Source organism: Ambystoma mexicanum, chromosome 11, assembly GCF_040938575.1.
Source record: "Ambystoma mexicanum isolate Mex_15411 chromosome 11, UKY_AmexF1_1, whole genome shotgun sequence".
NCBI lineage: Eukaryota > Metazoa > Chordata > Amphibia > Caudata > Ambystomatidae > Ambystoma > Ambystoma mexicanum.
Genome location: NC_090934.1, coordinates 250427248 through 250444625, shown reverse-complemented (window position 1 = coordinate 250444625; position 17378 = coordinate 250427248).

Genomic DNA, 17378 nt, shown 5'->3' with positions numbered 1-17378 from the left:
GTGAGATAACAAGTGACCCCAGTTTGTTAATGACTCTTTGGGCTTGAGCTTGTATAGGAAGGGAGCTAGATCTACCATCTCTATCTAAAGAGACAAAACAGAGAGAGGATCATTCACGGACATGATTGTTGTTTGGAAAGAATAGCATTTTGAGGGGTTCTGCTGTTCCATTTTATAGTATCCTTAAACTTTTTGTATTTTTTTTTCAATATTCCAGAATGTTTTTACTTTTGTTGTGATCAGAGTGACTTCTATTGAAGTTCCATTGCGAATGCAACCCTTTTCCTATGCTGTCCCATGGTAGCAATATGTCTTCTAGAGCACGGGTCCTCTTTAAGCACCCCATATGTATGGGTTTTGGGGTCCTTACATCACCCTACTCTTGCGTTGTGTTGCACGTTGGTGGCAGCTGTATTTTAGTTTTGACTTCAGCAAAGGGGAAATTGATTTTTATCAACATTAGTAATCCAATTGTGTTTTTGGCCACCCCTTTGTTTTTTGGAACGGCAAGAGGAATGGCCATTGTGCACACATGGCTTCCTCTAATCCTAGCCCTACACCTTCTACAGTGGTTCTGACTTGTTTAGACTGGTCCTCTTCCCCAGGCAGCTCAATCCACAAACTGAAGGGTGGTCCTGAGGTCTGGCTGCCATAACGTGTGTGTGTCTGCCTGGCTTGTGATTGGAGGTCTGGCTTAGTGCCCCATTAATGAATGTGTATACCTCGGGCGCTCGTGTGCACTACACAATTCTGCCGGTGTCTTCCCTGAATTACAGGAGCATTCGCTGCAATGCGATGGGATGCTGGCTCTCTAGGAACAGGTTTGGCCATGCTGCCTGTGCCCTGTGTCCTTTTGCCATAGGTCCGGTTTCTTCTTTCGGAAAGTCCGCCCTTAGCTACCTTTTGTCTTCTTTCTGTTCCTCTTCACTGAGACTATTTCATCGCCATTTTACCACTGACGAACCCTTTTACCCTTGTGGACCAAGTTCCTCAAGGAGGAAGCTCCATCATCCATAAGAGTGGTGCGACACCACAACCTTGCCTCTGATCTTTATCTGGGCTGTCATGGGTCCCCTCCACTGCTGCTCCCATCGTGGAACTATTTGCTGCTGAATGACTGTTCCATTTTTTCCTTTGAGCTGTCTGGATCCACTTGGCCAGATTCTTACGCCTTCCCGGTGCCTTCTTTGTCATTCCTTATTCTTTTGGCTGGTGGGTCACCTTCTTGGAAAGGCAGGTTGTTCTTCTTTTGTGTCATTGCTGGTCTGGGGTGAAAACCCCTGTCTACCGGATCCTGTAACACACCCTGTAAAACAGCTTTGTACTCACCAGGTTGTTATTTTCCATTCCTGAGCTACTTCCTCTGAATTTTGCGCCTTGAATACTTACCCCATGGCCAATGGCTGCTGTTTTAGTCATCATATTTCCCATCGTGAGGACGTGGCAGGATAGCTCAGGGGCAAGGTGCTCGCCTTGGAAGCAAGACGGCACGGAGCAACACAGGTTGGATCCCCGGGTCCACGCTTAGAAACCTCTGGGTATTAAGCGCATCATAAATAACCCATCGTATCGTGGGTTCCCTGGATCCTGCAGGAACCCCTCTACCACGGTTCACCAGTGACTGACATTTTCCCCAATCCTACTTTGCTGCCTTAATTCCTTGGTTTCTTGAACCTGGAACAGGAGTCCTGTGTGGCTGGGTTCACCTTTGTCTGCACCTGTGGGGTAGAACACAGACTTTCCTGCCTTGTTCTCATAGCCACAGCTCTACCTATTGGACCTGGTCAGGTGTTTCGTATGGGGATCTTTTCAGCCAGTCTTAAACACCACTAAAGTGCCTTGGAACGGACTCATCGGAACACTGACTTTTTTCCTGGGTGCCCCTTGGTCATTGTGGATAGAGAACATTGGGTCCACTTCTGGGAAAAGATTCAGACCGTGAGCAGAAGGGGAAGAATGAAAGTGGGATGGCCTACATTCTGCCCCCTCTTGACAGTGAAGAGGTGGTGGATTCTGGGTTACCTGATTTATTCATGGCCCCCGTGGTTCAGGGGCCACTAGGAATGATGCCCTGAAGAGGATGAGGGGGGCATCAAGCTTCTCTCTAGAGAGGCAGGCATTCCCATAGACCAGCACAGGGGACCGACTGATCAGTATGCCTCCAGTGAAGATGGAAGGGATGTTCTGCCAGGGCTGAATCTCCCAGGACAGCCAGGGTTCTAGCCCAAGTATAAACAGCTCCAACCAGGAGTAAGATGGGATAACAAGCGATGCCCTGCAGGCTCCAGGCCCACTAGTCCAGGTCCGTGCGAAGAAGACAAGCTCCAAGGCAGCAATAAAGGTTTTGGTAATGATTTATCTTATGCTTCACACATCGACTAGCAACTCTTACACTGCAGGCAATGAAAGCTACACCCCCGACACACATAATAACACCACCGATATGTACATCCCTAAATCCAGCTGCAGCCCTTGGTCCATACTTTCTAGCAGGTAAGATCATGCTTTTCATACATGTACCCCAAATGCTCTACAGCATACACACCCGGGTGCTTCCAGTCTGCACCCTTCAACGCAACAGCAAAGCAACTTGCACTCTTGGTTCTGCTCTTACTAGCCAAATCAAACCCATTTTCTGCAGGTCTACAAAGTACCAAAAGACCATGAAAAGGGGAACAGTGCAGTGCTTAAAATCCCAAAACATCACATAACAAAGCACTGTTAAGCCAGCACAGTCACAACAACACCACTTCCGGCACCGCCATGACGATATGCTCCATTTTGCTGCCGCTCGCCTCGTTGCCGGTCACCACCAGGGCATTTGTGGTGCACTCTCCTTCAGCATCTCCCAGGTGGGGGCACAGTGCTGGGCACAGAGGAGCCTGGGCAGGGAGGACAGAGAGCAAGGTGACACACAGGGGGTGGAAGATACGACACTATTGGCCTCATAACACAGTAGGCGGTAAGGGTTTACCGGTATCGGTAAGGGCACTGGTACCGGTAAACCCTTACCACCTTACTACAAGGTCCCTTTGCGGGACCCGACCTTAACGGCTGGTGTAGACCAGCCGTTAAAGTTGGGACCCGCAAAGGGACCTTGGTGCTAATTACGGTACCGCAATTTGCGGTACCGTAATTAGCTCATTTCCCATTCCCATTGAGCCCTATGGGGCAAAAATGAGAATGGGGAAGGGCCATGGAGAAAGGGGGAATTACCGCCCCGCCAACCTTGGAATGGGGCGGTAATTCCCCTTTTCTCCCTGGTGGTACCGGTATGGTACCGGTGGCAACCATGGTGCTAATAGCACCATGGATTACCGCATAACGTGTAATGAGGCCCTATATCTTTTCCTCCAGTTCGGAGGAACTAATAGAGTGCAACATTCGGGTGTATGGACGATCTTGCCTTGTTTTATTATCTTGATTCTGGCTGTGTGTTTCCTTCCCCATTTGTTACATGTTCTGGCCCAATGGGAATTTGGTGGTTTGAAGTTCCTGAGTGTTATCCTCTCTCTAACGATGGTGTTGTCACCTGCTTGGCTGGCCTCCTTGCTTCAAACTTGCATTGCACCTGCAGCTGCGGCAGTTTGTTGATCGTTCGTAGTTATTTTGGCTTGGAGCCATGAGCTTCCATTCACTCTGGCACATCCTTGCCGTATGTGGTTTTGTGAGAGAGGCGTGTAGTTTCATTTGTGAAATTAGCTTGTGCCTTGGTCTTGTTCAGTGGTTCTCTAAGGTTTGGGTCTATTTGACCTAAAATATTTGACCTAATCACATTTTATCGAATTTACTTGACCTTTTATTCGGTCTAAAATATGGGGGGAGACCCCGCAAATCCCCCCACTTCCCCACAACCTAATATATACCCTTACCCACCCCATATATATCTTTAAATACATTTGACTGAAAAAAGGTCAAAGAAATTCGATCAAATGCTTTAGGTCAAATGTTTATAGGTCAATTATGCTAATACCTCTCTCTACAGAGGGTCCCTACCTTCCTGCCTGCCTCCATAATGGAGGTTTGGTGGATCCTCTTTTGATGCACCTGTATTTCAAAGAGGAGTCCCGGGTCTTTGTTTCGAGTTTTATTTGAACCCAGAGTTGGTCGTGTCCATTGCACAGTTGGGGTGCTTTTACGCTATATGATCTACGGGATCTGCAGCTAAATGTTGAAACTGGACATTAGGGTGCTGACTGACAGGAACACTTATTTAAGCATACAGGTAAAGTGGCACCCACGGTGGAGCCGTCAAGGTAGCAGATAAGTGCATGCACATCTGTCACTCTCACCTGTTGCGCTGGGCCTTTGCGCTCATGTGTGATGTCATTACGTAGCGTGGGGCAGTGCTGGGTGGTGGCTTTGGGTGGGATAGGGTGAGCTGAGCTGGCGAGAGTATTGTTTGTGCCCTCCCCGTCTTACACATGCAAACGAATAAAACAGACACACCCAGGACGGGGAATAAGGCAGAGAGAGCAGGATGCGAGAGTTCAAGGCAAGATTTATCTAATGAATGGCATTCAAAAGATCTCTGAGAGCGCTCTGACACAAGTTATCATTACATTACATTTTATAGGGTAAATGACGCAAGGATACTACGTTGGTCCCGGATTGGTCAGTCCACACGATGCCTCAGGTGTGGGTGGCATCTCTTCCTCCGGGTTGGTTGCTTGGTTGGCGGGAGGATTGACGTCAGTCATCTATGCTCCAAATGGGTGAAGGTCAGGTCACTGGGAGGCAGGGTGGTCACTATCTAAGCTAACATAATATATTCTCAAAAATGCATGCACTAAATAACAATTGTTCAAAGTCTTTCAGTAGTTTATCATGTCTCTATAGAAGTCACACATATAGCTATACTATCAATAACATTGGATTATACAGGTCTTAGGTTAAGGGTCTTGACCACTATAATACACTGGTTGAAGTTAAGATCTGCACTCATAAGAATCTCTGGTATGTGGCATTTGTTAGTGATAGGCAACAATATACTGCAGCAGGGGTCTAATGTTAGTTGGGGATCTGCTGGGTGGGCATCATGGCGTGGTCAGTGGTCTGGCACATGAAATGAATATCTTGCAGGGACACAGGGTCACAATAGCAGTAAGTTACCACTGGCGAGGGTGCAGGGGCAAGGGCTCGTTTGTGGAGATGGATGAGCTATGTACTTAGCTCATGCTGGTTCACATGCAGGACAGTGATCTCAGATGAAGAGTGATGTGTTACATTTATTATTTGTTGAAAGCACCTCCGGCTTCAGCGTGAGAATGGAGCCGCAGAGTTTTCCAGTCAGAGTGGGAACGAGGGTGGGGGCCCTGTGCGCCTGGCTGCTGCGGGAAACGGAATAGAAGCGTTTTTGTACTATCGCAGTGAGCCCTAGTCACCAAGATGGAGTCGAAAGGGGGTACAAAAATGGATGCCCCGTGTCCTGCTCATTGGTCCCATCTACGCGAAAGTCAACCAAAGTTAACATCGCATAAGGGCAAGGGGCGAACCCACTACTGGAGGCACTTGGTCCGAGTTTTGTACTGAGAAATAAAGGATATGAGGGGCCTGATGGCCCCTCGCTCCCACACATTATCAATACACGTGACAGCCTAGATGGTGGATTGGTACTTTTCAATGCCTTCTTTGATGTCTTGGTTGCGCCACCGGATCCCTTTGAATGACCTTATCCTGGTGTGTCCTTTCATGTAATTCTTCACTGTAGTTGTATGTCATGTTGCAATTGATGGTCGGGTGATCTGGTTCCTTTTGGTTATGTGCTTCTGTTTCCCTTCTGTCCTATGCCAGGTTGGACCCTGGCTGAATCCTCATGACTATTTTGTGAGACCGAGTATCTTGCAGCAGTGGTTGCGCCAGCTCTAGTGGGTAAAGAAAACATGGTAGTGATGGTATTGACTGTCTGAGATAGTCCAGTGTTGGTTCACTGTTGTGAGTCATTCGGGCTGACGTGGTTGTTTGCTTTTCTGGCCCTTTTTTCAGGATGACATTCCCGCCTTCAATAATAACAGCATTCCCCTGACTTTGAGAATACGGAGAAGACGCTTAATTTAGAAAGAGTGTGTTTGGTTTTGCGTTGCAGTTTCACCTTTACCCGGAAGGCTTGCCGAGTAGTGCCATGATATTTACTGACTTCTGCAGAGCATTTCCGTTGACGTCACCCACTCAACCATCAATAGCTTCGGGAGCAGGAATGGCAGAGGGGCATGCTTGATGTTACCAGGTGGCAACCAATCTGGGGTTTGGTGGATGTCCTTACATCAAGGCAAATACAGACACTGCCATGGTATAGAGGGTAGTCCCCCTATGTGGGCAATAGCTTGTTGAACTGTCTCTTACTGGCTAATTGCAGGTTTCCTTCAGATATCAGTGGTCGCCCTCTCGATTTAGTAATTTCCCTTCGCATGGTATAGTACAGATCAGGGATGGTGAATTCTGCATGCTGAAAGCAAAGATGTCCTCTCCCATCACGGGTCCCTTCCGTACTGAAGCTGTCCTACGTGCAGTTGATAGCGGCAGAGTTAGTAGTGTAGTAGGGTAATTGTACTTTAACCCATTTGGATATATAAGCCGTTCATACATCGACATAACTTTGTGGCCCGGGCATGTGTTCAAGGGGTCAGATGAAATAAATTCCTAGATTGTCTCAGTTAGCTCCCATCCATTCCATGCTTGTCATTAGTGGAATGCAGGCAACCAGACATGTTCCACCTTCACAGCTGCTGACACAACCACAAATTCAGGTTTAAACACCCCTGTTAAATGCAGGCCATCAGTATTTATCGCTTAGCCTGCGTTTGGTTATCGTTTGGTTAGGGTGACCTCCACATGTGCTTGATGGGCCAAGGAATGTTCCTGAAAGAGGCTGGTGGAACCAGCTTACCTACTCAAATTACCAATCCCGACTCTTCAGAGAGTTCCTCTTTGAACTTCCAGGAAGTCTGACGACTAATTGAAAAACTCTTCACTGAGGGCAAGCATTGTATGACAATTACCTTGACAGTTGTCAGTTTGACGTCCACTGCCCTCTGATCACGCCAGGAAGCTGCACTCACTGTACAATTGGACTGGAGAAATGCATCATGCACTGATTCCAATGTGCTTTAGTATCTATGCCAATGCGCTGAGTTAGGGCAATGAACAGGGAACTTGGGCAGTTGCCCTGTTGATTCTTCCATCCCAGAGAGCAATTAACATTGAAGTTGAATTCTTGCAGTAACAAGCATCTAAACCTTGATGAGTTCTTCTACATGCCCCCATTGAACAATTTCCTATTCAATTTTCTATAAGTAGCTTATAATAATCATTATCTTATACCAATCCTAATTCAAATGTATCTGATTTTATAAGACTTCATTATTTATTTGAGTGCCTTATAAGTCCTTACAAATTCTTATTATTGTTTCCAAAATCTCGCTAGTTTCTCACAAGTTCTTATAAACTACTTATAAAAACAGACATTTTTATGGGTGTTGCACCAAGATGGGCATAAGTGGTTTATGGTCAGTGAAACAATGACACCAGAAGCCCCACTCATATGAGTGCAAATATTCGGTTGCCCAGATGCACGTCAACATTTCACACTCAAGAGCTGTAGCAAAGGCAACAACATTGTCCACCAAATTGTGAGATTACATTAGGACTGCCACAAGCACTGGCATCAAAAGCAATGGTGGTGATTGAGTCAATTAATTCATTTTTCATAATGCGCTCAAATGTTGCTCTGCAGTGTCTTGCTTCCGAGACAAAGGCGCTGCCCGTGAGCTGCCCTCCCTGACCCACCATGCATTTGCAATATCCTATTTGAACATTTTGAAATTCCATTGACAGGCAGTGCCCCAGCAGAAAGACCTCTCTTTCTTCTGGTTGCTCCTCATCTGTTCTGTTTTGCATGAAAATTGTAATAAAACTTCACATAGTACTCAGTGAGACACACAAAAGTTGGGGCGGCAGGTGCTTTTTTAATGGGATTGATGAGAGAGACCTTTGGAGGAGTCCCTTCGGCAGAGCAAGATATGCACCTTTTTCTGCAAGTTGTGACACTTCTCTGCATGCAACATCAAAGCGTGAGGTTCAGTCTTCTGTAACACTGTTTCCAGTGCGGCATGTGAGCATCCTCTGAGTCCTCACAGTGGAGACGGTGAGTCACCAGCCGTGGAATTGGAAAGTCAAAGTCCAAACAGTACACTGGTGCATTGAAACTCCCCACCCAAGGTGAGAAATGCTGTGATTGCTTTGGAGGATGCAAATGCCTGACCTTCTTGCAGTTTGTGCGCTGCTTGTTCCAAGTGGGAATATTGTTGTGATTGGGTATTTCCTGAGGCACAGGCGGCCCCTTGTTATTAGAACATTTGCGGGTAGTAGGACTTTGATGGGTTCCTTCATTTTGCCTCTCAACAGTTCCACGGGCTTTGCAATGGTGGTGGCTTGTTCAGACCACGGATCGCTGTGCATCCACCAGGCTTCCTGGAACTTTGGACCATAACAATGTATTTGAAGTTGCTCTCTGAGGAGTTGGTTGGTGACAACAGTAACCAAGTTATTAAATATGGTTATGAATTCAGTGATGGGTGCAGTCGAAGACTTAAGTCTGTAGTAAACTTACGTTGTTCCAGACTAATATTGATCTGCTTTCTAAAATGGGGTTACATGTAGTCAAAGGTTCAAGGTGGAAATAGGTGGCAGCCTTCAGTTATCAAAGCAGTGAATAAGGGCGCCCATTGTCTACTGGGTGCAAACGTCAACCCATAAAAAGCCTCCAGTCTTGATACCACACAGACGTGGGCTCCCGCTGCTCCCAGGTAATCACTGGTATTCCTGTTGACTGCAGAAATGCAGTGGGTGGGCTCACACCTTGCAAGGCACCTGGTATGGGGTGAGCAGGGCAGTCTGAAGCACCACGTACAAGAGTCAGATGGCAGAAAATGGAGCCCAAGGACTGGTGCAGTGGGGGAACAGTGGGGTACCTGTAGGATGTGGTGTTAGGGTTCTGCAATCAGAGCTAACTTATGCTACTGTAGATTGGGGTGCTAACAGGCACTCTTATACAAGCATGCATGCATAGAAGCACTCGCTCGGGAGTCGCTGTGGTGGCAGCTCTCTCAAGGTCATGCACATATGTCTTTGCTCATCTCTGGCTTGCCTCTACTTTGCTGGTCCTTTGCGTGGAGGTGTCCCAATAGGGAGGATGGGAGGCTATATCACTGGTCTTTTGGTTGTAGCCCCGGATAGAAGCTGAGGGGCTACAACCAAAAGGCTCACTAGCCCTGAGTCCCGACAGTCCCGGCATTAGCGTAGTCCAGGATCTTTTCCAAACCTAGCAACGCCCCTGGGGATGTTATCGTGCAGCACGTGCAGCTTATCGTGCAGCACGGGCAGCGCCGCAGGCTGGGAACAGGGTGAGGAATTATGACATTTTGAGCGCTGAATGCTTCTGTGCCTTTGGCTTCCCCTTTTGTTGCATTTTACGAGAGGGAATTTCATATTTAAAGAAACACAATCTCTATCCCTCGTGTTTTTTCTTATTTTTTTCTTGTCTTATTTTTTCTTATTGAATTGTGTTGTATTGACTCAATTTAAAAATGTTCAACACACATTGACATGTATTTGATGATTTGTGTGATTAAATCACTTAGCATTTTTTAATGCATTACTAATTTTCATGAATCGATTCCACTAGATAATATAACATTTTCAACACGGGAACACTTCCTTGTTGTGCGCATTTTATTTTAGGACGCGAATATATCTTAGATGAGATCTTTTATTATTCTGACTTTGTTGGGCTCAGGGTTGTGTACACAGGATGACAGGATGACCTCTCCTCAAGGCGAGTGGGGGCCCCCCATTGTGGAATTTTCTAGCCCAACATGCGTGGCTACGTGCATTGCACTGCACTATGACAGTCTTTGCAAGATTCCCTTGCCAGCTGGAATCTCTGTTTTGATGAATTGTCCTGACCATTACCTCGTCATTTGCACAAAAAGACGTACCAAGAGCCCTGTGAAACCCGCAGGTACCACACATGCCATCCCACAGGCTGCCTGTCCGTACTAAGAATTGTCATTTTAGAGACAGCCTCCCTACTGGACATTGATCACGTGACTCTGTGAGTCATAGTTTCGCCCAAAAGTCTGAAACAAGCAATCACACCACTCCTCTGGCCAAGAATCCAGCTACAGCCCAGGCCTTCCAACAGACCATAGCGTCAAGTGGGTTTGTCATTGGACATTCCTACCGAAAGCCTGCGTCAAGCAGGTGGAGCATTCCTGCTCTATTTCCCACCGAGAATCCAACCACAGCTCTCTTCCAGAGTTCGTGCTTCCGTACTTCCCAGAGCATCCCACAGGCCTCCTGTCTTTGCCCCAAGAGTGCCCATTTTAGAGTCAGGCAGAGTTACTATTGGTCTATGACCACACGCAATTCGTTTACACCCAATCCCCAGACCTCCTAACACCTGACTTCAACATCTAGGGACTCTCGTTTTAAGGGTATGTCCTGTTTGGCCCTCTTAGGGCACCAAAAACACTGCATTTTGGCTTTGCCCATAACGCCCGTCTAAAATGCCATTCCCGAGTAAGAAAACATGTCTTTGGGTGGCTGCACAAATGAATCCATGTTGGTTTTGCCCTTAACGCAAGTGCAACATACCATGCCACAGTAAGAAGAACATGTCCTTGCTCTATGCGTGCACCCGTGCACTCTCTGCCTCTCATACACACACACATTCATAACCATTCACACGCAGTCAAGCACCTATCTAGTCTCTCGCATGCGTACAAAAATACACTGTGATCAAACTTAAAAAAAAACCAAAACACTATCATTCTTCCCTCATTCACACCCTTGCCTATTGAGCAGCATTAATTCAGTCACACATTCAAAGGCATTAATTTGCTTCCACATCCACCAGGCGCGCCTCACCGGGCTGGCATACACCCTCGCGCATATACATGCTGCACTCACAAATACGCACACACATTCACAACCATGCAAACGCTCAAATACATGCACGCATGCATACATAAACAGTTTCTTTCTTTTGAATGGCCCATATGTTTAGCCGCTCATTGGCTCAGTTCTAGGCTTCGGTTCACTGCATTGCTGCTCTGTGAGGTCCGCCACAGACACTCTTCAGGCAAGCAGTAGGGGGAGGTGCCCCTGAGACATTTTCAGGGTGCAGTACAACATTAAGTATGGCCTAAGGGCCCATGCAATGCTGGGGAAGCAAAACATCCCAGCCTTGCATGGCTCAAGTAACTGGGCTTACTTCTCCAAAGGGAAACCTCGTTTCCCCCCAACACTGCCAAACCAGTAGCACCCCTTCAGCTGCAAACTGCAGCTGAGAGAGTGCTCAGCCTTTCACTGGGATAGCTTTGGTTCATCCGTAATGGGTGGCTGGTCTGGTCGTCGCCCGTCGTCCATTGTAGACGAGCCTCCGATTCTCTCCCCCATTTCTCCCATCATTCTACTGTTCCCCTGCCCTTTGCCTGATCTGCAACAGTCCTCCTGCTAAACCTACCTTCTCCAATCTCATCTTTCCTCCTTGCATGCACTTTAGTAATCCCTCTACCCCCGCCCCACCCCCACCTTCTCCCACTCCTCTTTCCCCAGGCCCTAGAGTGCCCAATCAATCTCCAATTAAACCTTCTTGCGGCCCCTCAGGCCTCTATTTCTGTACTGCCGTCTACTCTCTCCTCTTTTCACCGAAGCTATCTCCAAACGTAAATCAAAACAGACTCCCGGGCCCCCTACCCAGCAGAAGTCAGATCCTAATCTTTCTCTCTGGCTCTTACACAAGCATCGTCCATAGAACATGCCTTCTTTGATTTCACTTGGCTCTCTGCTCCCCCTATGACCACGACTATCCATTTTGAGCATAGACCCCTTCACTCCTCGTCCTTAGTCCTGGATCACTCCCTCGCCACCTATTACAATCTCCTCCTCTCCTTCATTGTACTTCTCGCATCGACAAATCATCCCAATTCATCAGTCTAATAATGGCTCTTCGTTTTCACCCCTGGAAACACTCCTGCAGACGTGCTGGCTCCTACTTGTTCTATCTCTTTTACTATTTTGCTCACTACTTCCCAACCCAAACTGAAATACGCTCAGATACCCTCACCCTCATCTTATCCCTTCTTTATCACCCACCACCTGCCTTCAGTACGTCGCCTTTACGTGCCATCCCCCTACTTCTCCCTGCGTATTGCCATTCATCCTAGGGGCTGCGAACTCCTTCTACAACTCTGCTGACCCGTTTGCCTCTCATACGGACAAGGAGCTTGCATCTCTCACCTGCTTCTATCGCCCCTCCTTCTTTCTCCAGGAGTATTTCCAGCCTGCCTAAGGTAGTAACCTGCCTTGCAATCACTAAGACGCCCTCGGGTGCCCCCAACAATTCTGCCAACTATCTGCCTGCTTCTCTCCTCCACCACCATTCTAAAATCCTCAAACCACTCAACTTTGATAGGATTTTGTCATATCTGGATTCTGGTGAGCACTGCAACCACCTCAAAACTGGATTTCATGGCGGGTATTCTACAGAATCTGCCCTCACCCATGTTACTAACTTTCTAGCTTCCGCTCACCACTGCAAACATTGCTGTATCATAATTATTCCAGATCCTGCAGCTGCTTAGAATATGATAGACTACTCCACTCTTCTTCATAACCTCACCAAATGCTGGACACCACTCTTGAATGGTTTGCCTCTTATCGTTCTCATTGGTCCTTCTCTAATTCATGGAACAAGGGCACCTCTGATCCATCGCCTCTCCCAGTTGGCATCCCGAAGGTTCCATCCTTGGCCCCCTAGTGTACTCCCATTACGCCACCCTCCCTCAGTCAACTTGTCTTCTTCTTTAGGTTCTCTTACCACCCCATCACCTGTTTGGTGATGATATGCAAATCTTCTTCTCCAGCCATACCTTTAGACCTTACATCTATGCCTGCACACCTCCTTGTCGCTCTACTTTCAGACAATTTATCACACTTCTTTGTCTTAAGATCAACCCCTCCAAGTCTACCTTCTTGCCTTCTAGACTCCCCTCTCATTCTCTCAACCTACTTTGCTCAACCCCCAAAGGCAAGCAATCTTGTGGTCCTTTTCATTAACAACCTTTACCGCTTCATAACTTCTGCCTCGACGAGGGGCAGGATTAACATGATTAAAAGCAGTTCCATCGGCCCCTCTTCACTTGCAGTGTCACAAATCCCCTCAAACTGACATTGGTACTCTGTCTCCTTGATTGATTGATTGAGTAATCAACTTCGCCACACTTTCCCTCTGTAATCTTTCCTGTTCTTCTGCCACCTCCAAACCACGCCCCAATGTAGGTTAGCTAGCCATGAAGAAATGTCCCTCGTTACAGTGTTACTTCTTGTTTTCAAATCCATGCTTCCAACCCCTTATCTAGGTCACACTATTTGCTGCTAATTTCATTAGTGTACACTTCACTGTAATCACCCCAAATCCTCCATTCCACCCTGCACTTCCTCTCACTTCCGCTCCTTCTCTCTTTTCCCTATATGACTGGATCTCCAATCATCCCCATGTTAAAAACACAACCACACACCTCTCATTCAAATCTTCATTAAAGATCTGCCTCCTAAACCAAGAAAGAGCACCCTCTACCTACTCCTACATTACCCCGCAGCATAACACTAAATGTGGGGCCTCTCTGCGATCTATGCTGAGGGCCATCTCAGCCAATCTCCTCAACAAAGCACGGGACACGCCATACATGCGCAATTGCCATGACGACCATGCCCTTGCAGGGGCATGCGTGCACTGCGTTAGGTGAAAGTTGTAAGTCTGTTTTTTAATCAAAGCTTTTACTTAGTGTAGAAACAAGGGGAGGTGCCGAGCCCCTGGTACCTGAGTAGCAGCCACCACTGGTGGGTGGTGAATTTTTTAAGAGGAGGGGTTTAAATATTTGCTCAAGTATTTGACAGCCACTGACTGTAGCGAGCGATTCCAAACCAATGAAAGGCGGTTCAGTGAGGTTTTCCTCATGAGAACACCTTTTGAATAATGGGTTACAAACGTGTATTATACAGTACACTTTATGTGAAAAATTGGGTAGAATGCCAGACCGTTTTCAATCGGTTTTCTAGGGAAACTCATGATAAAATGGAATAGCTGCAAGACACCAAAAGAGCACAAGAGAATTCCCCCAACACATTTTCAGCCTTTCCCCACATTATGTGACAATATATGCCAGTATAGAAAGCATGTTCACTCTGGTTGTGCCCATACATTTCCATGCTGGATGCACCAGTATATTCCATTATTCCCATATAAAAACATACTCAAGTTTACTTTGTTCATAATGTCAGTAATGATACTATACTATAAGAAAACGTTCCAGGCTGGCCATGCCGATATATGCCAGTACCTCCCTGTAAGAATATGCTTCTGATGGCTTTTTCATAACAAATGTCAAGCTGCAATAAGATACCATATCCAAACCGGCACCAATGTAGGATACCTAGACATATAAGAACACTGATCATGCTTGCTTTATCATAGATGCTCAGTAACAAATACATGACACAGTAATAAATAGCTTGGCTGGCCGCACCAAAATGACAGTCTAGCCACATTATAACATTAATCATGCTTGCTCTATCATAGATGCCCAGTAAACAGTGTCGCGCCACAGTAAGCAATGAATAGACTGGCCGTGGAAAAATGTCAATCTAGCAATGTAATAAGACTCATCAATTCGGCTTTGGCCAAAAATGCCCGTAAAACATGCCATGTCACTTTTTTTTTTTTTTTTGCTTTATTGTATATGGTTTACAAGAAAAAACCTTTACAAATACATTGAGTAGAAAACATGAAGAAAAAAAGACATATATTACAAAAGATTTCATTACACATATGTTAAAAAAATACTTAAAGACCCAATTATCCCTTTTTAAGAACAAGAAACGTATTACAAATCAATTTAAGAAAAAAAAGTTAAAATGCGACATAGTGTTTAACAATTAAAAAAAGCAGCTTCCCTTTACGTAGCATCAGATCTTACAGAAAATGACAGTAAGGTTACACATTTTTTATATACATACATGATATGGTGAGCGAAATTGGATAAAAAAATTAATAACACAGATTATCATACAGATTAATCAAAGGGAAGGGGCATACAGATCTAAAGATTTAATAAATCTGGCCACAGCAAGTCAATCTTTAATATTAGAGATGGCAAGACAATGAGACCAGATGAGGTTTTCTGCCCCCAAAATACCAAGGGTATTGAATCTGCCTAGATAAAGATCCCTAGGACCTTTCAAAGCTATCCAGTCTAAAAAGAAATGTCGAGTAGATTCAATTACCCCAGGAGTATGACAAAAACGGCATGAAAGATTTAAATTACTGATCTCCTTCCTTCTATGAAGAACTTCCCTAGTAGGGAGGAGATTCCATCTAAGCTTGAGAAGAAGTGAGCGAAAGTGGCGGTTAGGGAATTGAGTCAATATAAAAGACAGGCAGCCTCTCTTCCTATGGTCAAATTGTAGGTCATTAAGAGATGGATAAACATGGAGTTTTTTCAGCGTGTAGCTCCAATCAGAACTGAAAAGAGATTCCTTAACTTTATTCGGGTTAGTTAGCGAGTTATCCATTTGAAACAGACCATGTATTGAATAAACAGGAATGGAATAAGGACATCCGGATCTGGACAAGATACATAGACGATATCTTTGGAATTTGGAAAGGAACCAGAGAGTCTTTTGAAACATTTTTTGTGTATCTAAACAGCATCGACCAGAGGGTACAGTTCACTAGAGAGATCTCATATGAAATCATAACATTCCTTGATGTACAAGTCAGAAAGCAACTTACTAGCTACAGCACTTCATTGTTTCGGAAAGTGACGGATCGGAATAATCTCCTGCACCGCCTCAGTTTCCATCAGCCGAGCCTACTGAAGAATTTACCATACAGTCAATTACTTAGGGTCAAGAAAATAGTGAGTGATCCTGAAGACTACAAAATGCAACAGATGGAAATGAAAGAAAAATTTTTGGCCCGGGGATACAAGCAGAATGAACTCGATCTGGCATCTGACAGAGTTGATGCCGTATCACGAGAGACTCTATTATCAGAACAGAATCCCAAAAGCAAGAGAGAATTAAAGTCACCAGTATTTGTATCTAAGTTCTCTACGCAAAGTAACAAAATCAAGAAAACTATTATGAAACATTGGGAGATTTTCAAGAATGACAGCCGAGTTCAAGATATTTTTAGTGAGAAACCAATCTTTGCATACCAACGCAGTAGGAACCTAAGGGATTATCTGGTGCAGACGAAACCTACAGCCAGGGAACCTATGACACAACGAACTGGGACTTTTCCTTGTTTACAGTGTGTCAACTGTAATTTTGTTATTAAAGGAAACTCCATTAACCATCCAAGGACGGGGCAGAAGATTATGCTTAAGACTTTTGCTACATGTGACAGCAGTAATATCATCTATGGCATTAAATGCCCTTGTGGGAAATTTTATGTGGGACAGTCAACCCGAACAGCCAAGGTGAGGTGGGGTGAACACCGATCTTGTATTCGTAATGCAAACATCAATTCAGCCGTGGCACGGCATTGGATGGCCAATGGACATAACGTGTCACAAATAAAATTTGTGTTTTTGGAAGTTCTAACCAAGAATAGCCCTCATGAGGATTTATGCCAACGTTTGAATCGCAGAGAGACATACTGGATTGACAAACTTGACAGCCTGGCACCCAATGGGTTAAATGAGGAGATCAACTTTCACTGTTTTCTCTAATTGTTTTCTCTAATTGTTTTTTATATTGTACTTAGCATCGTTTGGTTTAGATTGACACCAATACGCATATGACCTGAATGTTGAGGGTCACTCGAATGTACATGAATAAGAGATGTTTTCCATGTTTAAAATGTCCTGCATGCTGCGCATCCTGGAGTTCCCCCAGGACCCGAGGTGCCGTCTGTCTGGACGACACCACTAGCGGCATTAAGGCACATACTATCAATATGAGGTACAGTCCTAGGGTTGCTCCCTAGTCTCCATCCATCCAATTTAGGCACGTTCATAATAGTATAGCCCCTTTACTTTGAACCGATTGGGTTCTGTTACTCTTAGTATTTTTTCTTTGTCCATGGATGACATACTACTTATTTCTTTTTTGATTATTAGGCGATGACTTTTTTCATTACTGTCCCAGGAGGTTCACTAATTAGGTATTTTGATCATATTTAAGTTCATTGATCAGTTCTCAGACACGGGTCGCAGCTCGTGTTCATGGAGACGTGATCACGTGTCTTACACAACTGAGTTGCTCGGCAACGTACCGATGCAAGGAGGCCATTTTGCCTTCAATCACGTGTC